The 26091-nt window shown below is 34.3% G+C and overlaps 1 protein-coding gene and 1 pseudogene across 27 annotated transcripts in view; one reads left to right on the top strand and one right to left on the bottom strand.

Moving 5' to 3' along the window:
- VPS13B (vacuolar protein sorting 13 homolog B) overlaps positions 1–26091 on the top strand; it is an 822207-nt gene that overhangs the window by 278548 nt on the left and 517568 nt on the right. The window lies entirely within an intron of this gene.
- On the bottom strand, positions 23301–24332 carry LOC144579789 (MSL complex subunit 3 pseudogene; annotated as a pseudogene).

The following is a 26091-nucleotide window of genomic DNA, read 5'->3' as shown; positions in this document are numbered from 1 at the left end:
ATGCTTCTACTTTATTAATAATAAAATGAAATTTCATAGCTAGAACATTATTTTTCTTTAAATCCCTGAATATTGAGATAGAGTCCCTTTTAGTTTGTTTCCTAAATGTAATTTCATTTAGTTATTTTTATTAATTCTGGAAGCAGCAACAATATATGCTATTTCACTGGTGATTTTCATTTCTGATTTTGTTTACTGGGTGTTATCTCTTTTTTGATTATTCTAACTAGCCAACTATTGCTTTTGTTTATCTTTAAAATAAAACAACTTTTCCTTTTGTTGATCCTCTTTTTCATTTAAGTTTCTGTTTCCTTTAGTTCTGCTCTGGTTTTTATTATTTCATGTCCTCTCCTAATTTTGGATTTGGTTTGTTCTTGCTTTTCTAGTTCCTTGAGGTGCATCAATAGATATTTGAAATCTTTCTACTTTTTTGATTTAGATATTTATTGCTGTAAATTTCCTAACTAGTACTGCTTTTTCAGTATTCTTTAAGTTTTAGTATGTTGTGTTTTGATTTTCATTTGTTTCAAGAAACTTTACAATTTACTCTTTAATTTCTTCCATTCATCCAGTAGTCATTCAGTAGCATTTTGTTTAATTTCTGTATACTTGTACAGTTTCTGTTATTGATTTCTAGTTTTATCTCATTGTGGTCTGAGAAGATACTTGATATAATTTTGATTTTTAAAAAACTTGTTGAGACTTATTTTATTTCATACCATTTGATCTAACTTGGAGAATGTTCCACATGCTGATGAGAAGAATGTGTATTCTGTAGCTGTTGAATGAAATATTCTGTAAATGTTTGTAAGGTCCTTTTGGTCTAATGTGCAGTTTAAATCTACTCTAAACTGGATTTGTGAATTTAACACTTCACGTATATCAATTTATTCTCTCCTGGCCTGTATAAGGTCTCTGTTGTGAAATCTGCTGTTAGTCTGATGAGGATTCCCTTATAAGTGACTGATACATTTTTCTTCCTGGTTTTAGAATTCTTTTTGTCTTTGATTTTTTATAGTCTGATTGTAATGTGCTGTGGAGAAGATCCTTTTGAATTGTATATGTTTGGGAATCTCTAGCATCCTGTATCTATATATCTAAATATCTTGCCAAACTTCAGAAGTTTTAGCTAGTATTTCATTAAATAGCAGTTTTCAGCTACTGTTTCATTGCTAATTTTCTGTCTAGATGAGTTGTCTCATGCTGAGAGTGGGATAATGAAGTCTCTAACTATAACTGTATTGGAGTCTATTTCTTACTACTTTTGTTTTTAAAGAGATAGGGTTTTCCTCCATTGCCCAGGCCAGAGTGGTATTGTTTGGCTATGGCTCACTGCAGTGTCCAGCTCCTGGGCTCAAGTGATTGTCCTACCTCAGCCTTTGAAGTAGCTGGGACTACAGGTGTGCATCACTGTGCCTGGCTACCCTTTAAATTTTTTCTAGAGTTGGAGTCTTGCTGTGTTGTCCGGGCTGGTCTCAAACTCCTGGTCTCAAGCAATCCTCCTGCCTTGGCCTCTGTAAGTACTGGGATTACATGTGAGAACCACTACAACCAGACTATCTCTCATTTTAGAGCTAATGATATTTGCTTTTATATATCTGGTTGCTTGATGTTGGGTGAATATATGTTTAGAATTGTTAAATAATATATCCTCTTGCTGGGTTGATCCCTTTATTATTATATAATAACCTTCTTTATCTCTTTTTACTGGTTTTGACTTAAAGCCTTTTTTTTCTGTTGTAAGTATAGCTGCCTCTGCTCTTTTCTTATTTCACTTTGCATGGAATATTTTTTTCCATCACTTTATTTTTCCATCTTTATGTATGTGTCTTTACAGGTGAGATGAGTTTCTTTTAGGCAGCATATAGTTAGATCATTTTTCTAAAATCCATTCAGCCAGTCTCTCTTTTTTAAGTGAATCTGTTTACATTCAAGGTTTTATTTTTAGTTTTTATTTTTGGAGACAGAGTCTTGCTCTTGTCCTCTTGTCACCCAGGCTGGAGTGCAATGGCGTGATCTCAGCTCACTGCAGCCTTTGCCTCCTGGGTTCAAGCGATTCTCCTGCATCAGCCTCCCAAATAGCTGGAGTTGCAGGCACCTACCACCACGCCCAGCTAATTTTTTTGTATTTTTAGTAGAGATGGGGTTTCACTATGTTGGCCAGGCTGGTCTGAACTCCTGACCTCAGGTAATCCACTCACCTCAGCTTCCAAAGTCCTGGAATTACAGGCATGAGCCACCATGCCCGGCCCCAAGGTTATTATTAATATGTAAGGACTTAGTCATGTCATTTTTAAATTAATTGATTTCTTATTGTTTTGTATGTCCTTTGTTTGTTTCTTTCCTATTGTTTATCATTGTGGTTTGGTACTTTTCTAAAGTGGTAAAACTTGAATCATTTATCTTCATTATTTGTCTGTGTTTGCTCCACCAGTGGTTTTTATACTTTCATGTGTTTTCATGATGGTAGATACCATCCTTTCACTTCTAGGTATAGGGCTCCCTTAAACATTTATTATAGGACTAGTCTAGTGGTGATGAATTCCTTAAGCTTTTTCTGGGAAAGACTATTTCTCCTTCTTTTATGAAAGGTAAATTTAGTGGGTCTAGTATTCTTGTCTTCTAGGTTTTTTTCTCCCCTTTTAACACTACATATGTTATTTTATTCTCTTCTGGCCTGTATAAAGTCTCTGCTGTAAAATCTGTTAGTCTGACAGTAATGTGCGATGGAGAAGACTCTTTTGAACTGTACATGTTTGGGAATCTCTAGCATCCTGTATCTTTATATCTAAATATCTTGCCAGACTTTAGAAGTTTTCAGCTACTATTTCATTAAATAGCTTTATTCCTTTTGTTTTCTCCTTCTCTTCTGGGACACTGAAAATTCAAATACTTGGTTGCTTTATAATGGCCTATGTCTCATGCAGGCTTTTTCAGTTTTTAAAAATTCTCTCTTTTTTTTTTGGTCTGACTTGGTTATTTTAAAAGATGTCTTCAAGCTCTGAATGTTTTTCTTCTCCTTGATTTAGTCTGTTATTGAAACTTCCAAGTATATTTTTAATTTTATTCAGTAATTTTTTTATTTCCATAATTTCTGTTTGGTTCTTTTATATATACTTTATCTTGTGTTTTTTCTCACTTCTTGTTGAATTCCATTGTTCTTTCTTAGGTGATCTATTTGAAAAATGATTATTTACTCACTAGGTTCTTCTTTATGAAGGAGAGGAGTACCAGATGCCTCTAGCCAGCCATTGTGAAGCCCTTCTCTTGTGGCTTTATTTCTTATATCCTGTTATACCAGTAGCTTTGATGTGCCATCTTTATGCAGTACTTTTCTAATGCACAAAAATTTTGGACTCTTCTTTTTCTGTTTTAGTGATATATGAAATAATGTTGAATCCTGATATTATGAAATACAGAAACAAATGATGTTACTAAAAGGGAACTGCATGCAAGCTATAAGAAATGGTGCGTAGCCTTGGGGCTGCTTCACAGGTGGCATATGATGGCCTTTGTAGGAACATCTTTCATGGCTCAAAGTTATAATGAGTTCATCTACTGTATCTCATGCTCTATTTATAAGCAAGACCTCTTTGACATTACCACAGATCTGGCAAGTCAACATGGTATCATATCTTAGATGATTATTTAGTGAGTAGCTATGGATCTGAACTGTAGAGAAAGGGTTTTTATTTTTAATTTGTATTTATTTATGCGGTACAGTGTGATGTTTCAATACATGTATACATTGTATAATGATTAAATCATGGTAATTAGCATATCTATCACCTCAAACACTTGTCATTTATTTGTGACGACAACACTGAAAATCTTCTCTTCTAGCCATTTTGAAATATGCATACAAATTACAAGGAATTTATAGTAATAATACTATGCATCTACTGAATATAGTTTAGTAATGTTACTATTTCCACAATTTTAGGTTTTCATATACATTTGTGTGTCTGTGAATGTATGTGTAGACATAAAATTCATTTTATTTTTAATAAGTTATATGTTAACTTCAATCCTCTAGGGTAACCATTCCTTCTTCTCAGTCCTCCCTTAATTTGAAGCAATGACTTCTAAAAATACATCATAGCGTATGAAGATGTATGTGGATTTACCTTGGTATAACAAAAATATCTTGAAGAATAAAAAAAAAAAGGTCTACAGAACATGAACCTGAACCGTTCAGTTGTTACTTAAACAGTGGTACTTGTCTTTGTAGTGAGAGTTACTGAAGGACTTGTTCATCATTAATGAGGATTTGTAATAGCATATGAATTACTCAATTCATTGTTTTAAAAAGTTTTGTCATGAAAATAGGTGTATGCACCACGGTACTGTAAAATTACAAACTAGTAGGGGATACCTGTTTTAAATATGCATATATGTGTTTCTCTGTGTGTTTATTACAAACAACTGTGGTTTCTTTTTTGGGTCGGGAACATTAGGGAGCCTTTAGAAAACTTTAATTCACTGTTAACATTTAAAACCTTGACAGTAGTTTCAAACTCAGATAGTAAGCTTATGCCATTGTGTTCTTGCCCTAATTTATTGCCTTTGCAAATTAAGCATTCTTTTTGAATATTTTATTGGATGAGGTAATATTTGAGTCTGTAGTCAAAAGAATATTTTGAGGAGCAAACATTCATAAAATCATTGATGCGTTTATTCAGTTCATGAGCATACTGATGTTGAATAACAATGCTGTGCAATACATTATTCTGTAAACAAATATTCATTGACTACTTACTGGGTAATATGGTATGTAAAAGAGAGAGATTGATGAATAAATTCCATTCATAAAAATATAACCTCTTTATGGTACTTCCAGTTTATCTATTTCTGTCCTGTGTAGTAGATCTCATTTTAAGATGAAGAAAGGAATAAACAAATTTAAATTGTGGAGTAAGGACCTTTAATATAAGAAAATATCCTGTCATTGAGAATAACTTACATGGAAGTGTTTATGAGAGAAGAATCTTATCATTGAGATTGTTCAGGTGTGTCATTTTTAGGCCAAAGAAAGTCTAGTTATTGTTACAACTAGGGGCATAATGGTGTACTATAGTGGCTCTCAACCCTATCAAATCTAATACCCCTTTTTATAACATGTATTTACTATCTTGAAAAAAAATTTATAATTGTACTTTTCTAAGCTATTGTTTATAAAGAAACCTATATAATGTCATAATCTTATTAAGGGAGAAATAAAAGGAAAGTAATTTTTATTAGAAACACACATTTTGATATTTACAGCATAACTAGATTGAAAGACATGATGAAGTATGCAGGTAAGATACTCAACCTGCCACATGTGTTGTACTGGACAGTTACAAGTCTTACCTGTGCGTATGTGTTGCATATTGGCAATGAAATAGCCGTGAGTGATATGATTTTCTAAAATGGTAAATGCCAAATGATATAAAATTGATATAAAATTTGATATATCAATTGATATAAAAAAATTTGATATAAAATTTTTCTCCTGTATTGCTGAGAGATAAATTTCTGGAACTTTCTGGGTCTAATAAGTGGGTGAAAACCACTTTGTGTTTCGATGTAAAATTGAGTTACAGTCTAAGTTCAAATAATTATCAAGGTTTTCCACTTACATGGAAGTCTAGGAGATATTTGAAAATTGTTCAGGATGTAGGACGATTCTTTGTTGCAAAAGGATTGTTTTGGGCATTGAACAACTTCATCATTCTTGGTTGATGGTTAATGTCAGTAGTGTCTCCTAATCATTGTGACAACCAGAAACACTAATTTTTAAAAATGCCTCTAGAGTGTGGTGCAACTGTCATATAGACTTGACTGGCTGTAGAACAAAGAAAAGTCGAGACGAGTCACAGTCTTGAGTTTGATTTTTATTTCTTCACTTACTGCCTTTTTACTGCGGTTTTTATATTGAACAGGATAATTGACCTTTTACAGTCTTAGTTTCCTATCTGAAAAACTGGGATGATAGTATTTTACAAGTTATTTTATGGATTAAATAATATAACATATTTTAGGTACCTGACATGTGCTTCATGTGGTTTGGGACTATACTCTTTTAACCTTTTCATCGCTAGTAGCGACTTAATAAATACATGCTTACTCTTGTTATTTAACTCCTATATGTCACACTGTGTTCCAATATTAAAAGCAATGGAAGGAGTGATTGTTTATAATAGGTACCAGGGATATCATCTGTGTCTTTCCTTTCAATGTTTTAGAACTTGGGAATCTTAGCTGAGAATGCTTGTTCTTTGGAATTGTGGTCTTCAGTTTCTAAGACCTTACTAAATTAGAAATATGATGGTTTGCTTTCCATTTGAAAGGGATTTATGGGATGAGGGTCTGCCTTAATAAGCACACATACTCATTTCCCAGAATCCTAATGTTTTTTTCTTATTGATTTATATTGTTTTGCTAATGTCAGGATGGATAGTAGGGGCTATGTAAAAGACCAAGGACCTCCTTCTCCTGGGAATCCTGATCTTTGTTACACTAATTTTTAAAATACAGTATCAGTAATTACTTCCTCTTCCTCAATTTTCATTTTTCTCTTCTTGTGATTTTGGCCAATTAATATTAAAATATTTTGTTTACTTAGTAAATATTTGCTATCTTTGTTCTGTTACTTGTTTAATTTTCATTGTAGTTAATTCAAACAGTTTCCTAATATAAGATAGAATAGCGACCAGGAACGGTGGCTCAGGCCTGTAATCCCAGCACTTTGGGAGGCTAAGGTGGGCGGATCACAAGGTGAAGAGATTGAGTCCATCCTGGCCAACATGGTGAAATCTTATTTCTACTAAAAAAAAAAATACAAATATTAGATGGGCGTGGTGGCGTGTGCTTGTAGTTCCAGCTACGTGGGAGGCTGAGGCAGGAGAATCACTTGAATCTGGGAGGCGGAGGTTGCAGTAAGCTGAGATCATACCACTACACTCCAGCCTGGTGACAGAGCGAGACTCCATCTCAAGAGAAAAAAAAGATAGAATAGTTACTTCTGGCAATTTTAGTGAGACTTATTACTTTGAAAATGTCAGAAGGGACACCTAGTCTTCCTTTATAAATTGTCAATTATTTGACAGAGAAAGCATTTAATCAGTAAATTCTGCTCTGTGCTTTATAGAGTGGTGAACCTTAACAAGTATTGAAGTTTTTCCCAAATAGTTGTTTATTAAAATGTTAATGCAAATGTATGATGATTATTATGAATAAGAATTTTCTTTTCCCTTTTTTTCACTGTCGCCCAAGCTGGAGTGCAGTGGCTTGATCTGAGCTCACTGCAATCTCCACCTCCCGGCTTCCAGCTATTCTCCAGTCTTAGCCTCCTGAGTTGCTGGTACTATAGGCACCTGCCACCACCCCTGCCTCATTTTTGTATTTTTTAGTAGAGATGGCATTTCACCGTATTGGCCAGGCTGGTCTCGAACTCCTGACTTCGTGATCTGCCTGCCTCCATCTCCCAAAGTGCTGGAATTACAGATGTGAGCCACTGTGTCCAGCCTGAATAAGAATTTTTAAAGCAGTCACTTTGCTTTGATATTCACAGTGTGAACAAGCTAAAATTTTCTACTTACTTTCTCTTCTTTTTATTCTTCTAGGTCACCTTTGGGTCAGGCATTGCTGCTTTTACAAATCTGCTTGCCTTGGACCTTGGTTACTCAGTTTTAGTTTGGTTTTGAGCCAGTAAGTGCTGAAATCTTTAAAACTAAACAAATATTTAGCATTCATTTGATTTACCAACAATTGTCTTCTTAAATGTTCAGTCACTCCACAAGAAAAGTAGCTATTGTCAATTACAGACTGTAGTACCAAAGTCAGATTCTGGGGCATTCTATAAATTACTGAAAAATCTATCAGGTTATCATTTAAATTGGTTCAGATGATTTTAGGTTGTTTTAGAAGCTGAAGATATTTTAACTCACAATTTTCTTTCTTTTTTTTGAGACGGAGTCTCGCTCTGTTGCCCTGGCTAGAGTGCAGTGGTGCGATCTTGGCTCACTGGAGCCTCCATCTCTCAGGTTCAAGCCATTTTCCTGCCTCAGCTTCCTGAGCAACTAGGGTTACAGCACACACCACCATTCCCAACTAATTTTTGTATTGTTGTAGAGATGGGATTTCACTCTGTTGGCCAGGTTGGTCTCGACTTCCTGACCTCAAGTAATTTCCCCACCTCAGTCTCCCAAAATGTTGGGATTTCAGGTTCGAGCCACTGTACCTGGCCTACTCACAATTTTCAAATGCGCTTAAATAATTAATATAGATGACTGTATTAGGTAAGGGACATGATTATTTCCTAAAAAAAGTTTAAGCAATATTTTTATCTATTCTCTGATAATTATTTCTTAAAGATGTAAGTACATGAGAGAAATTATTTATTTATTTCCAAGGCTTAGAAGGTGAATTTTAAATTTGTATTTGAATAACATTTGTAATTTTATTTTACTTGCATGTAACATTATTTTTGTTTAGTAAGCTTATGAACCATTTAACTTCTACCATATGAGAAATGTGTTACGGGATATTAAGAACATTGTCATTTAACCATAATTCATATTTAGTTCTCTTCAATCTCATTTCTATCTCTTTGGAAATAAAGAGTTCCAAAACTTAGACTACCTGGGAAAGAGAGACTTCTGTTTTCTTTGAGTTGTTGTATCAAAATATAAATTCCTGGGAAGGCTATTTTTGCCTTTTGTGTCACAATTATTATAGGAAGCCAAACAAGCTGCTATTAGGTGTTAGAGAATACAATTAGACACCCATTTGCTCACTGGCCAAATAAAAGACCATGTGTTCCTTTAGTTGTATCCTTCAGATAAGCAGCCTTGTTGTTTGTGCCCTTGCTTTTGCCAAAGCCATTTGTAATTAACTGCTGTTTATTAATAGTATAGAGCCACCTTTTTCATGGAATACTTCAGAGCTAACTGCATCATTAAAATGTATAAATGCTCTATGAAAATGTATTCAGTTAGTAAGATCAGACTGAATCGCAAGATTTATGTTTTACTAGATCACTAATATTTTGATTTAATTGAGGGTAGTAATTTTTTCCTGAATAGAGATTCTGATTGTTTTCGGTAACTCAAGAGTACGCTGCTTCTCTTTATGTTGCTCTGGTGCCATGAGTGTAATTTTGCACATAAAAATTTTCTACAAATCTTTCCTTAAGAGAATAAGGGAGGAAAATAAAAGTACATTTTTAATTGGAGGGTTGGTCATTAGACTTATTTTGCTTATGAGATTGAGAGTGTGACTGCTCTTTAAATGTTGAATTGGGAATTTAATATGAATGCAATTCACATGTCTGTGTCAAAGTTTTTTGTATTTTTGTCTGGTGATGGGAAGTATAAACATGCAAAGACTTAGCTATTGCAAGAACCTTATTTTCTTTTCTTATCCTGTTCAGTTTTGTATCTGCATTTATAAAGGAATTTGAAGAAATTGGAATGGATGCAAGGAAAAGGAATAACCATCATTAGAACAGAAACAAGGACACAAGGAAAACATAAAGTATAGTTCTTAAATACCATTGTCTTAATTCCTTGATAGTTCTTTCTGATGTGTGTTACCTTCTGTATTCTGTACTAAGTCACAAAAGATGTACAAATAATTTTTATCAGAAAAGAATAGAACAGTTATCAGACTGTGAATTACTTTTCTTTGGGAAACTAGTGCTGGACAATGTGAATTTGACCTGCTTTCATGTCAGTTCCCTAGACTGTTACATGGTTTGAGGCCCTTATCTTTTCTACCCATTTTTTTTTCTAGCAGAGATAGTCTCAGGCCTTAAAAAGTGGGTCATCTGCTTGAAATCCTGATGACAGTCCTGAGAAAGACATGTGCCTGATACTTACTAGTTACCCATTAAATAAAGACTTATTTAATAAAGGAGCTCTCTGGCAACTGACTCTGCAGCCCAGAACAGGTTTCAGGATTTGCTGGGATTAATTTCTGTTCATTTTGGTGATTTAGGAATCATTCAGGTCCACTGTGAAGCTTCTTTGGAACGTCTGTAGAATGGTCAATAAGAGAGTGTCAAGATGTATTTAAGGAGGAGGGATTCCACATTAGATACTTGCTTAGACGTAGTTATCCAACATTATTTAATAATTATCATAAGAGAGCCAAATACTGGAAATGACCAATCAAGATTGTCAGCCTAGAGGGTGTGGTAGACAGGCTTGGCCAGTTCATATTCTGTCATTCTTGTTGAGCAAGGGAGAAAGTACAGGTAGATGTGTTTAATAGTATGTGTTTGCTGATGTATACAGAACAAACTCACTTTTGTTTTTTCTTTCATAGCTATCCTGACGCTCTTAGCTTCATGACAGTAGTTATAGAGAAAGATTTCTTAATAATCCTCTCTGGGAGCACAGAACGTTTTAAACAATGACTCTTAATGAAAGTTGGTCATTTTCTGTCTCAACAAAGGATAGAGGGAAGGAAACTAAAAATTATTGAACATTATTACCAGACACTATGGTTGGCTCTTATTTTCTTACATCTTTAAAAACTCAGAATAGCCCAATGAAGAAAGAACTCCTTCATTTTTATATTGAGAAAAGAGGCTTAGGCAATATATTGTCATACGGCGTATTAACCATCTCAAAGACACATAACTAATAAGTGGCACAACCAGGAATTGAACCAATATGTTTACCAATATGTTTATATATAATATAAACCAATATGTTTATATCCCCAAAGCTCTCTATTGTATCATGCCATCTCAAATCAAGTGTCTAAATAATTGGAAATGGGAGTAATAGTTAAGTATAACTTAGATAGGCTACTATCTAAGCACAATTAAAACTTAGATAGACCACCAAGTACACTTGAAAACAGTGCTGTATTCCTCCTCCCCAATAAGGTTGTGGTTCTAAATAATTAGCTTGTATTTTGATTAATCTTGATTGTGCCGTAATACAAAATATTGTAATTATTTGACTTGCAACCTGCTTTATGGAATTAGTGATTTATTGACTATCTGGGAAGTAAGTTCTTGACAGGCAATATTTTAAGGTGAAATTGCTATGTGAGGATTTTGTTAACCTGACATTTTGTGGTTTCGCCTCATAAAACTGGCAAAGGACTCCCAGCGTGGAATGTTAATGGGGTGAAGTAATGAATGCAGGCTGAGTTACAAGCATCCAGACATGAGCAATCCTGTAGTTCATACTCCATGATTCTTGGGGTAGGTCTTTGTAGACAGAAGCTTTACTAAAAGATAAAAGCAGTAGATCTTTAAAGCTCAGCAGTTGATCAAACTCTTTCTGAAACCTAGGCTTAGAAGCAAAGCAGCGGTATGAACATGGGAAAGTAATTAAAGTTAATCTATTACAATCTCTCATGATGATTTTCACTTTCCCAAACTGTTGAAGTAAATAATTATTGAGTACCTATTTACTCTAACCAAGTATTAGCCTTTTTATTCTGTTCGGCTTTTAAGTACTGCCCATTTCACTTGTATACGTTCATCTAGCAATCAGATAGCTAATTTAATTCTAGTGTTAGTTATGCAGATTTTATTCCACTGGACCAAAGTAATATACTGTGTTCCTTTTCTCATTTAATTTTATTTTCAAACTTTGCTTGCAGAGCTGAAACATTTCTTAGAGTTGCCATGGGAGTAGGGTTCTAGGTCCTTGCTTCTAGATTGTACCAAAGCAGCTCTGCCTTTTTGTCTGATTTATTTGTTAGACTACTTCCTGAGATTTTGTTTGAAAAAAAGAAAAAAATGTCCTGCTTCAAAGAAAGTTTGAAAGCACACATACAGCTATTTAATTTAAAGGATATTAATTGTAAAATATATTTTCAGTGCTTTTGTTGATCATGTATTTCAAGTGATAGAGCAGAAGGGTATAGATTACCTTGAATCTTGCATTCTAAAGAAGAGAACCAATTGTTTATATATTGAGGGGAATTTTAAGATCTGTTACTATAATGCAGTCAGTTTTGTGGATTACATTAGTTACAGAGATTATATATGGTTTTAAAAATTGTTGTATTTTGATATTTCACTTTTAGTTAAAGGCTCTCCCTTCTCCTTCCACAGTATAATAATATTAAGATATCTTTTGGATTAAGTCTAAAACACTTTTCTTAATCTCATTTTCATTTAGGTTCTGAACAGGTAAGGTAGGTTTATTGTTCTCACCTGGCTAATGACATATTTTAATCTATGCTTTACTGCTAAGCCAATTAGTTAACAGGTCTTAAAATTCTTTGAGATTCTCTCCTTTAAGAAAAAAATATATAGTTTTAATATATTGCTGAGGGTGGGTTCAAACTCCTGGGTTTAAGCAATTCTCTCACCTGGCCTCCCAAGTGTTGGAATTAGAGGCATGAGCCACTGTGCCTGGCTAAGATTCTCTTAAACTCATCTTTTGCATTTTATTTCTACTTACGTTACTTGAGACTAACTTCTCACCATCAATCACAGAATTGGTTGGATAGTTTGAGTGTTTTCTTGCTAATTTTGCCTTCTTTCACTCATTCTTTATAAACTGCACAGACTATCAGATAAAATCCATACATTTCATCCTTTGCAACTGCTCATATACTGTCTAACTTAGTGAAACAAACTGTTTTCGTTGGTCTTCAGAATACTGCCTCCTAAGTAAATGATACCTCTTCATCAAAGGTAATTTTGTGAAATGTATTACTCAAAGCAACTTTAGCAGTATGATTCTTATCTGTGTATATCTGTAGCCCAAGCTAAAATCTCAATCAACTTAAGTCTGACATCTCAGGGGAGAGTTATTATTTAGTTCCCTTAACATTATTTTCCATGATTGGCAAGACCTAGTCAAAATGTTTCTTGTTAGTTCCTCTTAGAGAAATGATCAGTTGTGGGAGGAAACAGACATATCAACTTTCAAGTATCAGCTAATTTCCTATTTAGGTCTTTATATAAATGCCTATCAACTCTTATAAGACTTTTTGTTTAATCTTTTTCTATCTACATTCCAAATATTTAAATCATGCATTCCTTTTAAGGCACTTACTATCTCAACTAAAATAAAGTTTTCTTCTTTAGATTTTTGCCCTGATTAAATTATTTACTTGTTTTCCATAGCGTATGGTTTTTTGGGGTCATTTCTCAATACTCCCAAAGCTGTACCTTAATGATTGGTTTACTTACATATCCTCGTAACCAGTTTATTGAAAACAAAAAGTATCTCTTACTCTGCAGTTTTCCTTCTTGGCAATTTCTTACTGCATTTCCTTCTATTCTGTGCATAGAAAAACAGTAATGTATTATATTGGAAGAATTGGGAAGCTAGTGACTCAAATAATATTTTGTGCTTTATGATTCAGATGAGGAGCCTGGTTTAAAAGACAGGTATGTGCAACAGGTATTCAGTATATACTGAGTGAATAAATTTGTGTTATTTACATTTTATGTTTCATATGTTATCTTATTTCCCAACTAGATTCTAAGCTTGGGGAGAGCTGAAATAATGTCTTCTTGTATATGTAAATTTGTCTAATTGCTAAGTAAGTGGTTTCTGAAAAAATTAATTTGAAATAAGGCAGAATTTCTTTCTGTCCGTCATCTCTAGGTTCTAATAGTTTTTTTTTTTTTGAGACAGAGTCTCACTCTTCTTACTCCAGCCCAGGCTGGAGTGCAGTGGTGCAATCTCAGCTTACTGCAACCTCTGCTTCCCAGGCTCACCTGCCCTGCTAGTTTTTATATTTTTTGTAGAGACTAGGTTTTGCCACATGGCCCACGCTGGTCTCAAACTCGTAAGTTCAAGTGATCGGCCCATCTCAGCCTCGCAAAGTGCTAGGACTACGGGCTCGTGCCCCCATGCCCAGCTAATTTTTGTAATTTTACTAGAGACAGGGTTCATCATGTTGGCCAGGATAGTCTCCATCTCTTGACCTTGTGATCCGCTTGCCTCCGCCTCCCAAAGTGCTGGGATTACAGGCATGAGCCATTGTGCCTGGCCAGATAAGACTATTTATTATTATTATTATTACTGTTTTTTGGGAGGTGGAGTCTTTCTCTGTTGCCCAGGCTGGAGTGCAGTGGCGCAATCTCGGCTCACTGCAACCTCCACTTCCTCAGTTTGAGTGATTCTCCTGCCTCAGCCTCCCATTAATAAGAGTATGTTTAACAAGTCTCAAGTACTTGCAAGCAGATAGAAAAGTCATGAATTAATAAAGTTAAGATTTTTGTTACCACATTGGTCTTTTTTATAAAATGGCTATTTTATGCAAATAAGGAAGCAGTTAATTTTTAAAAATCGATTAGGGTGTTTTAAATCAAAAGGTTCTTTGATATCTTCGGAGGAGTTCTCAATTTGTCCGGCTACACCCCTGCAGTAGAAGAAAAGTGTGAATTCATATATCTGAAAATTCTAGCCCAAAGCAACCAGCTACCAAAGGAAAATCTACTTTATGTCTCTTATTTTAGATTTAAAAGTTTTGTAAGTTTGACATTCTACTCCACAATGCATTCTGTTTATTTTACCTCTCCTCCTCCTAGTTATTAGGTTAAGTTGCTCATCTACTAAGACCTACTGTGCTTATTTTTTCATTTGACTGCTTCTTAGCTTACCACTATACATGCTTATATATATATATAAGTAGTCTCCTTTGAAAGGTCTAGCTTATGATGATTTCTAAGATTTCTTCCAGTTGGGCTATTTCTGGATTAGAGACTTCTAAAGTATTCAAACTGGTGAAATGTTATCTTTCCAGTTTTTATGTGAAACATGTTGAGTGAAAATTTAATTTTCTTGGCTTTCTTTTGCCCTATATTTTAGTTTGGGGCATATTCTGAAAAAATGATTCCTTTTAATAAAAAGCTGCTATAGTATATTACAGCTATTTTCAAGCATGTGTTTAGTAGAATGAAAGATTATTCATTTTGAAAAGATACATTTTTAAGGTATTATGGAAGAACATTGTGGTATATATATTTTGTTTTGACAAAATCACCTTAGGGAATGCTGATCAGAATTTTATTTTTACGTTTTTGTTTTTTTTTTTTGCCCTGACATCCAATGCTTGTTTTTAGTGGTTCAAGGAAATCCATCTGCTTTAGGAGGAAAAACCCTGTTAATTCCAGATTATAAATAAAATTGCACCTATGCAGTATTATTGCTAGTTTCACTTTTAAAGCAACTTCTTTCCTTCTGAGCCATCAGCTGTAGTGGATTACATTAAACATAACCACTTAAGCATTCTCAGTGAACTTTATCTTTCTGTTTTTCCTACGAATATATTTCCTCTAGGGTTTTCCTAAACAGGGTCATTCTTATCATCTTGACAGATTCTCATAACAGACTGCAACACAGTGGTTCCAGCAGCAAATAAAAACAAAATAAAATAAATGATAGTGTTCAGTATTCCTTTCAAGCATGGTAGACAATCGCATGACATTTTGGGCCACATAATTCTGTCTTATATATTGTTGTGTACTCTGCAGTGTCCCTGACCTTTATACCCACTAGATACCAGTGGCACCCTTGCAAGTGTAATAACCAAAAATGTTTCCAGACAATGCTGTGTTTCCTATGGGTGACAAAGTCATCCCTGATTGAGAGTCACTGTTTAGAGTATATGTTTTGTTCTGTAATATACATTAACTCATTTGAGATGCCTATTTGGAGAGGCATGTCTTCCAAGGATTTTAGAAAATAATTCGATGTTGTCTTTGAATATTTGAACATATTATTTGGACTAGTTATTTTGGGGCTAGTATTTCAGAACACACTGGACTAGAATTGTTTTCTTTTAAGTATCCCTTATTAAAACTTTTGATCATATATACAGTGTTAAAAATATATAATATTAAAAAATATTATCCTCATTGCTATTATATTATGCCATTCATGGAGAATGAATGATGGCCAGTGATGGGTGTATGTAATTTTAATATTTTCTATTTGAAGGTTGAGACTTTGGATGAGAAAGGAAAATTCAGGGATTTAATCAAGTACTGAGTAAAGAACAGAATCAGAGAACGGGATTTCACTTTCTGAACTATTGCTTAATATAGTTGTTTCTTACCCCAACCTGAAGCTCTTGGATTCTTTCTTTCTCTTTTTTTGAGACAAAGTCTCACTCTGTCGCCAGGCTGGAGTGCCGTGGCGAGATCTCGGCTCACTGCAACCTCCACCTCCCAGGTTCAAGCAATTCTCCTGCCACAGCCTCCCTAGCAGCTGGACCACAGGCACATGACACCACGCCTGACTAATTTTTTGTATTTTTTAGTAGAGACCGGGTTTCACCGTGTTAGCCAGGATGGTCTTGATCTCCTGACCTCATGATCTGCTCACCTTGGCCTCCCAAAGTGCCCTGTCTTCCCTCACTCCTACCCCCAGCCTGAATTAATTGTTTCCTCTTTTGCCTCTCAATTTTGTATATCTAAGCACCTATCATCATATTTTAATTTTTAATTTCTTTTCACCTTCCAAGTTGTGGGATAATGGAATGCTGGGTTGAAAAGTGAAGGATTTTAGAATGTATAGTGTACCACTGGCTACCTCAAGAAGTTATTTGACCTAGTCATTGTCTTCAACCAGAACTGAAATCCTCATTTCAGTGCTTTATCAATATCTTGTTTCTTAGAGGCTTATAGAGACTTTCCAAGTACCCATGGTAACATATTGTTAGCATGTAAAGCCATTAAGCAGAATTTTATTTCTTTTGTCCTCCTTGTCGTAAGGCAATTTAGGATTAATTTAGTTTTTTATTGAATTAGAGTATTAGGTAAAGTTGAGTCTCTTAAAGAAAATTCCTTGCATTTCAGGTAAGAATTGCTCCTTCACCTTTCAGCTTCATTCTCATATACATGAAAATGTTCTCCTTCAGAATCTCTGATTTATGGAATATCCATTGAATTTCCTCTAATTTTTTAAAAAATATGCTTTTCAAAATAAGGATGAATGGTTCCATTAAACTCTTATTTATTTGGTTTGTGGCAGAGAATGAGACCTATAGAAGAAAAATTAAACTTCAGTGAAGAATGCTGGTAATTTACTTGTAGTTTTTAAATAATGGACTGGTCCTATAAAGTACTTAGAAAACCTTACTTAAGGGATCAACCTGTTCATTTTAAGTAGTGTTGCTGGTTATTGCATTGCTCGCTAGTCATTTACTACAGTAGCTACTACATTGACAGTAGAACTGTCAGACTGTGTAGGAACACTACCTATAGACTATTTCTAGAATCTTGCAGTTTAGAGCTGAAGGGCACTAAGATTTTTTTTAAGGAACATTTAAATAGACATGTTCTCATTAGCATAAAAGCCACTAGTAGTTTAATTGAAATATCAATTTAAAAATTCTGAATTGCTAAAAAAGTGATACTTTTCTAGTAAATCAAGAAAGAAATTAAAATATAATCTGTAAGGGCCAGTTGGTTATATATTAACAACATATGAAACATCCAGGTTGTATTTGAGTATTTTTGTGCAAATCAATACAATAAAATTCTTAGTATATTTTTACTTTGGTGATGTTTGTTTGGTGTAGATTAAATTGTAAAATTTAAGAATGGAAATGAAATCTAAAAGCTGCTACAAAAATAGTGGAATTTTACTTAAAGTATTTTGTGATTACATGAGACAGAAGAATACATTGGGTGATCTTAACAATGTTTTATAGGTGGGTGACAAGAAATTGTATTTGGAATTCAACATTGTAACTATAGAAGGATAACTAGTAATTTAAGAAGAAGGAATACTTAACACAGTATAGGATAAATTCTGTTTTGTTCAAGGGATTTTTAAAAATTTAAAATATCCCCAAATCATTTTTTTTTTCAGCAATTTGAGCATCTTTGTTACAACACTTTGGCTGCTCCAGCAACATATGTTAGAATAGAGCTTTGTTTTTATTTATTGTAGAAAATTATGAATTTAATGGGGTTTCTTATAACATAGTGATAAATTGAATAGAAGAAATTTGGTCAGTCTTATCTTCTGACATCCAAAACTATATTAGATCAACTCAGTGTAAAGATTTATTGGATCATTTAAATAATAGACTGTGACTTACATTTTTTCAGTATTTGTCTTGTGCTTCATAAAGAAAATGGCTAAATATTAAATGTGAGATAATTGAATTAAGTGATTATTTTTAACAAGTCTCAAGCATTTGCAAGGAAATAGAAAAATTGGAAAATAATGTTAAGATTTATGGTTACTACATTAATCTTTCCATACATAGCCACTTTATGCAAGTAAGAGGAGTCAATTTTTGTTGTTGTTGTTCAATCAGTTCAAGTGTTTTAGATCAAATCAAATATTCTTTGATATATTCTAAAGAGTTAATTCAGTACATTCTCTGAGTGTCCCAAGAGGCGCAGTGTGGAAAGGATGTTTACAGTAATTTACTTGTAAGGTCAATGCTTCACTTACTCTGAATTCTCATTTCAGTGCTTTATGTACAAAGGCTGTTCTTCAGAACATCCTTAAATGCACAGTACAGAAAACAAGATAAAAGTTTTAGATTAAGGGACTTTATCCATTTTTTTCCAGAGTTTTCTTAATAAAATTTCTTCTAAATTTCTCATATGAATTCTAATTTTTTAAAATATCAGGCTTTTAATAACACTTTTTTGTCCATTTATGTTGAGATTCTACTGGAACTGCATTAATCTCATGTTGATAGGAAAGGAAAAAAGTTGGCTCACATGTTTTTTTATGGCAGGTGGTCAAATATAATAGTGATGCTTATTTTTCTTAATGATGAAGTAGAAAAATGATTCCAAGGCATACTTAGAGAAGAGCTTAGACTTCAGATACTGCTTTATCTTTTAAGACATGAGAGAGTAATCGTAATTCTTCAGAAATGTATCAGGAATCTTTTTAAATAATAGTACTTTTGTCTTTTTAAATAGTATTAGGTTAGCGACAGCTTTGTCATGAGAGTTTTAATTTTTGTAATCTGTATATTTTAGACAAGAATCTGACATTTAGAAATGTAACATTAGTCTTAAACTTTAAAATTGTTTATATCTGAATGTGGTCAGGGACATGTAAAAGTTTTTGGAGAAAGATGTACATGAAAATCTGTTTTTGGAGAAAGATGTGCATGAAAAGTAGAGGTCATATATATGGTAATTTTTTTTAAACTTTACTTTCTTTTAATTAAGCATTTTCTTTTAAGATAATTATGTGGATGCACGTGCAGTTGTACAAAATAATACAGAAAGATCTTATGTATCTTCTTCTCAGTTTTTCTTAATGATAGCATCTGATAAAACTGTAATACAATACCCTAACCAGAATACTGACATTGATACAATACCTAGATCTTGTTCGGATTTCCCCTGCTTTACTGGTGTTCATTTGCGTTTGTATGTATTTAATTTTATGTAGTCTTATCACATATTTAGATTCATGTGCCTACCACCATAGTAAAGATACAGAACAATTTCATGACTGTAAGAATCCTTTGTGTTATCCTTTTAGGCCCACATTTATTTTTCTTCTGCTTCTTCCTCCCCATCCACTCTAACCCCAAGTCTTAACCATTGGCAACTACTAATATCTCTATTTCTCCAATTTTGTCATTTCAAAAATGTTATATAAATAGTCATGTAGTGTATAACCTTCTGGGATTGGCCTTTTTCACTCAGAATAATTCTCTGGATGTATATATGTATATATCACTGTCTAGTGTTTTACACAATGTTTTTGAAATCATTTGTGTTGTATGTATCAGTAGTTTATCATTTTTAACTGGCAAATAGCATTCAATTGTATGAATACAGTATAGTTTATTTCTTCATTCTACTGTTGATAGACTTTTGTATTGTTTCTATTTTGGGGCTATTGTGTTTAAACCTGCTATAACATTCTTTTACAAGCCTTTGTGGACATAAATGTTCATTTCTATTGTATACGTATTTAGAAGTGGAATTGATATTATAAGGTCGGTGTATGTTTAACTTTATAAAAACTACTAGACCTTTTCTCCAAGTGATTATATGACTTAACACTCCCACCAACAATATGCGTTACAATGAGAATTACATTGTTCCATTCGTATCTTTGCCAATATTAGGTGTGTTCACATTATCTGTTTCACTAAGCTTGAAATGATATCTCATTCTTGTTTTAATTTGTTTCTCAGTAACAAATAATAATCATCTTTTCATCCTTTTGGCATTTCAGATACCTTCCTTTGTGAAGTGTCTTGAAAGACTTGAATGTCTTTTGCCTATTTTATGTCTGTGGTTTGTCGTTTATTGAATTGTAAGAGTTCTTTATATATTTTGAATACAAATCAATTGTATTTGTGGAGAATATATTTTCTTAGTCTTTTCCTTGGTTTTTCTTTTTCATAACAGTATCTTCTAAAGAACAAAATGTTAAAACATTGGTAAATTCAAATTTATCATTTTTTAATGATTAGTGCTTTTATGACTTCTCTAAAAAATATAGGATATTTTTCTATATTTTCCTCTAAAAGCCTTATAGTTTAGCTTTTCCTTTTTTTTTTTTTTTTTTTTTTTTTGAGATGGAGTTTTGCTCTTATTGCCCAGGCTGGAGTGCAATGGCACTATCTTGGCTCACCACAAGAATCTCTGCCTCCCAGGATCAAGCGGGAACCTCTGCTTCCCTGGTTCAAGTGATTCTCCTGCCTCAGCTCCCCAAGTAGCTGGGATTACAGGCATCCACCATCACGCCAGCTAATTTTGTATTTTTAGTAGAGATGGGGTTTCTTCATGTTGGTCAGGGTAGTCTTGAACTCCCGACCGCAGGTAATCTGCTTGCCTCAGCCTCCCAAAGTGCTGGAATTACAGGTGTGAGCCACCACGGCTGGCTAGCTTTTACTTTTAATTCTATGATTCAAAAAATCAACTTTTATGAACAGTTGTGATGTAGAGATTAAGTTTTGGACTTTTTTTTCTCATTTGTTTATCCAATTAGCATCATGTGTTGAAAAAGACTTTCCCCATTCAGTGCCCTGGCATGTTTGTTGAAAATCAATTGACAACATATGCAATATTTTATTTCTGGAATTCTATTCTGATTTATTAATCTGTTTGTCCATGGTCATGCCAATTACCATGCTTTTGTTTGCTGTGGCTATATACTGAATCTTCAAATCAATTAATATGAGTCCTCTATTTTGCTTTATAAAAAAAGATTATTTAAACTATTATATGTTTTTTTGTTTTTTCTGTATATTTTATTATCAACTGGTTAGTTTCTGTTAAAAACACCTGTCATAATTTTGATTGGGATTTCATTGAATTTGTGGATAATCTTGAGGAACAAAATGGATATTTTGACAATGTCGCATCTTTAATCCTTGAACATAGTGTTTCTCATCATTTTTTTAGGTCTTTTTCTCATGAGGTTTTTGTACTTATTTCTTGACTACTACATTCCATTTTTTTCTTTTTATAATCTGTTAGGGAACCCACAGAATGTTTTTCTACAAGTATATATTTGTATTTCAAAATTTATATACTAACTGAGAAAATAAGATTTGAGTTCTAAGAATTGACAACCTTGACAGTATGTGATTCACATATTAAACCCTATTGTAAGCACATCATACTTAATTTTAGCTTTTATTTTGCCTAGCATATAAAAATGGATTCAGTGTTAGAACTAGTTAATGAAAACAATGTAAATTATTTTGTTACCTTATGTTTAAACATGAAAGCGTTATTTTGAAATTCAGTATCTCTTAATGTTTTATACGTTGCAGAATTTTATTGAAGCTTGGACATTCTTATATTTTTTAATAGTTAACAGAGCTTGTTACCATGGTAACATTTTAGTATCTTTGATTAATAATGAGGTCCACTACAGGAAGACAAGTATTCTTCCATTCTATCTGTGGTAGATCAGTGGTTATTTCCTTTCCTTTTTATTATGAGGTATGTCAGACATACAAATAGAGAATAATATGAGTATCACAGATCAAAAAGAAAATCAATTTTTTAATTTCCTCATGATCTTCTTTTCCCATTCCACTGTATCAGAGTTGGACACTATTCTAAAATTAGTGATTATTATTCCTGTGCCTGTAAATACTCTTAGTATATATATACATGTATCATTTAAAAAATATTTAAGTTTCATATTGTTTTGCATGTTTTGGTTTGTCTGCTATTTGTATTCTTTTAAAAATTTCTTTTTATTCAGTATTAAGTTTGGAAGAGTTTTGTATTAGGTCGTTACTGCATTGCTATAAAGAAATACCTGAGACTGGGTAACTTACAAAGAAAAGAAGTTTGATTAGCTCACAGTAGGCTGTACAGGAACATGATGCTGACAGCTGGTTGACTTCTAGGGAGGCCTCAGGAAGCTTAAAATCACAGGGGAAGGTCAAGGCAGAGTAGGAGCAAAAGAGAATGGAGGGAGAGTGCTACGTACGCACTTTTAAATGACCAGATCTCATGAGAACTTACTATCATGAGGACAGTATGCAGGGGGATGGTGCTAAACCATTCATGAGAAATCCACCCCATGATCTAGTCACTTTTCACCAAGCCACACCTCCAACACTGAAGGTTACGATTTGACATGAGATTTGGTGGAGACAAAGATCCAAATCACATCAGGTTTTTTTTTTTTTCAGTTTTTTCCCAAGTAAGACAGGCTTTATTTAGGTCACTAAAAATAATGTTTTACAGAAAGGGAACCATAACATTACACAACAAAGTATAGCTGTAAAATCTCAAACAAAAAGGGCAGTGCTTTTATGTTACCAAAAATAATGTTTCACAGAGAGAACGGTTAGAAGCAAATGTGTAGCTGCAATTTTTTTTCCCCCATCAATATCAATTCTCTCTAGAATACTTTGAGACTACTTTGTGGTTTCCAAGTATAAATGAAAACTTGTTGGACAGAGTTTCTCAGCCTCATCAATAGAATAATAGTTTGCAAAAAAAATTGTGTTTAATGCTAACAAATAACAAAACAATGTGGTTTCTGCTTACTAATTCCAACTTTTAGTGAAATGGCCTAACCTCTGTACATTTCATTAACATTTCACTGTGAACACTGTTGCCCTTTTTTCTTGCCATGTCAGATAGCCTGCTTAGTAGCAGGTGTCTTGTCAGAGCATTTTCAGACACCTAAGAAGTAATTCCTAACATAATAACGGGTTATGTGGGCAACTCAAACAACAGGGACCACCTCTGCCAGAGCCCCCAGGTGGGCATTGCTTTTGTTGGTTGGGTAAATAAGACCCACGCCTTGTTAGTTGGAACAGCTGGAACCCAGAGTGCAAAGCTAAATGGAGCAGTTGTTACAGAACCTTCAACACTTTAATAAATTGCTGGTGCCGGTGGCGGGAGGGCGGTTCTAGCTGCTGTAATATGCCTCACAGGCAGCAACATAAGCCTACTCTGGGAAGAAGTCATCATGGTATTCTGCTAAAAACTGGAGAAAGTGATCAGAGTGTTTCAATAAAGCCTTCAGATTCTTCTCAGATTAGGACATCTTTCCAAGGATTTCTGGAAGTTTTACCAACAGTCAGAGCAAATGTGCCCTGTAAATGTGAAGAGGATGGAAGTGGCTGGTTGCCTGAGGGGTAATTATCAGGCACAAGCTTCCACAAGAGTACCTCATTTATTTCATTAGTTCTTTTCCCTTTAAAGCCAGTAAATGCAGCACTTTCTTCCTTGCTAGGAGGCAGAGGAGTAATTGAAGATGATGCACAGGTGTTTTCCTCTCCAGGTGCAGGAGCAGCGTGCGCATGCTGGTTGATGTGGCCTCCTGCTAGCACTTGGGCGAAGTGATGCCTGTTACCAGCCAGCCTCTTGCAGTTGGTGGCGTGACACATGGACTGCCTCAGAGCCGGCAATGTTTCCGGCTTGGCTTTGCGCCTTTTGTGCGTGGCCAGTTCAGCTGTGGCTGTCTCACACTCTGTGGACTGTGGTATGGATGGATTCAACAAAGGTGGGCTGGGACAGAGCTCCCCGTGGCTTCTTTTAGTGTCTGTGGTGCTTTCCTTAATTGAAAGAACAGATGAAGTCACCTTTTATCTTGAGCTTATTCCCATGGATAGATTAAAACTGATGGGGGAATGTAATCAAAGGTTATTCTTAACCCATCCACCATCTCCTTACGAAGGTCAGCATTCTTTTCTGCTGGGATATAATGCACCGTTTTGTTGGCGTGCCACATAGTATGATGGTGGCAAGGCCTCTCACTGGCTGAAAAAGCTTTGTTGATAGCAAAATCCTTCTGGTAGGACTCCAAAATCATTACAGTGTTGGTTTGTCATGGAAGTTTCATTAACTGTTTCCTCCTGTTAATGTAGTAGTGATCACCCTCAAGCTGCTTGATGAGAACTTCAGGGATTTCTATAGTTATTATTTCTTCCATTTCCCTTTTCGTTTACAGCTCTAGTTCTTTCACTTCAGTCTCTTCTTTAGTAACACTTTATTTTTTATCATTGTTTTCACTACTGCTGGAGAACTGCTTATTGAATTTCAGCATTTTCAACTTTGTCTTTCAACTGGGAGGCTTTTTTAGACAGTTGATGCCGGACAGCCTGCAGCACTTCTTTCTTACTGTGCTTCTCAGGTGAGCTTCAGCTTTTCTTGCCAATTTATGCCGTCATCCGTGATTTGCACCTGTATCATAGTCCGCATGATGTTTGGCTGCCCATCTATCACAGCTTCTGTTCCAGCTATTAAAATGGATTAGATATTCTGGGATCTTTCTGCCTCTCTCATCTTTCCCACCAATAACATCAGCAATCTGGGTTGAACCTCCAGGCGTCCCACCATAGCTCATGTGGCACTGGGCCACACAGGAGAAGAAAAGAATAAAAGATTTAATGCAAAACAGAGACTATAGTTAAGAGGCCTCCTTCACTGGCTGCAGGGCCAAACGGTGGCCTGGACTGGACAGCGCAGGCATGAGGCTCCTGACTGGGGCTGGGAGAGTTTTATATTTTAAGTTCTACAATTCTTAATTCAGGCAATTAATAGCTATATAGTAATTTCAGTTTTATGAACAATATACTGCATTTATTTTTATTGCTGATAATATATTTTCAGAATTTGGTAAAACAGTTTTGTGATGTATACTCTTTATTTAAAAATTACTCTTTTTCATTGAAAAATCATAATTGTATACATTTATGGGGTACAGCATGATGTCTTGATATTTGTATACAATGTAGCATAATTACATCAAGATAATTAGCATATCTGTCATCTTGTTTACCTATCCTTTTTCATGGCGAGACATTTGAAATTTACTCTTTGTTATTTTGAAACACATAATACATTATTACTGACTTTAGTCACTTTACAATAGATCTCAACTCTTATGCCTCCTCTGTGTCTGAAGCTCTGTACTCTTTGATCAAGAATTTTCCATTCCCTCCCTCTACACTTTTCTAGCCTCTGGTAACCTGTGCTGCTTCTACAAGTTCAGCTTCTAAAATTTCACATACAAGTGAGGTCATATGGTGTATCTTTGTGTGCATGGCTTATTTCACTTAGCATAATGTCCTCCAGGTTAATCTATGTTGTTGCAAAATGACAAATTTTTATTTCCTTTTTAAGGCTGAATAGTAGTCTATTGCATATATATATATATATATATATATATATATATATATATGGAGAGAGTGAGAGAGAGGGAGGGAGGGGGAGGGAGGGAGAGGTAGCATTAAGAAAATCAGTTTATCTGTTGATGGCCATTTAGGTTGATTCCATATCTTGGCTATTGTGAATAGTGTTGCAGTGAACATGGCAGTGCAGATATCCCTTTGTCATGTTTATTTCAGTTCCTTTGATTATATACCCAGAAGTGGGATTACTGGGCCATAGGATAGTTTTATTTTTAGTTTTTTGAGAAACCTCCATACCATTTTCCATAAAGGCTGAATTAATTTACATCTCTACTAACTGTAGATTTTCCTTTTCTCTGCATTGTCACAAATAGCTGTCATCTTTCATGTTTTTGCTAAAAGCTTTCTTAACAGGTATGAGGTGACTTTCTGTAGTTTTAGTTTGCATTTTCCTATTGATTAGTGATGCTGAGCATTTTTTTCATGTACCTGTTTGCCTTTTTTTTGTAGGTCTTCTTTTGAAAGACACAGATAACAAATGTTTAGGTTTATTTACCATTTTTC

This window comes from Callithrix jacchus, chromosome 16 (assembly GCF_049354715.1).
Source record: "Callithrix jacchus isolate 240 chromosome 16, calJac240_pri, whole genome shotgun sequence".
NCBI classification, from domain to species: domain Eukaryota; kingdom Metazoa; phylum Chordata; class Mammalia; order Primates; family Cebidae; genus Callithrix; species Callithrix jacchus.
Note: the sequence above shows the minus strand (reverse complement) of the source record. Positions and strands in the feature narration are given on the sequence as shown.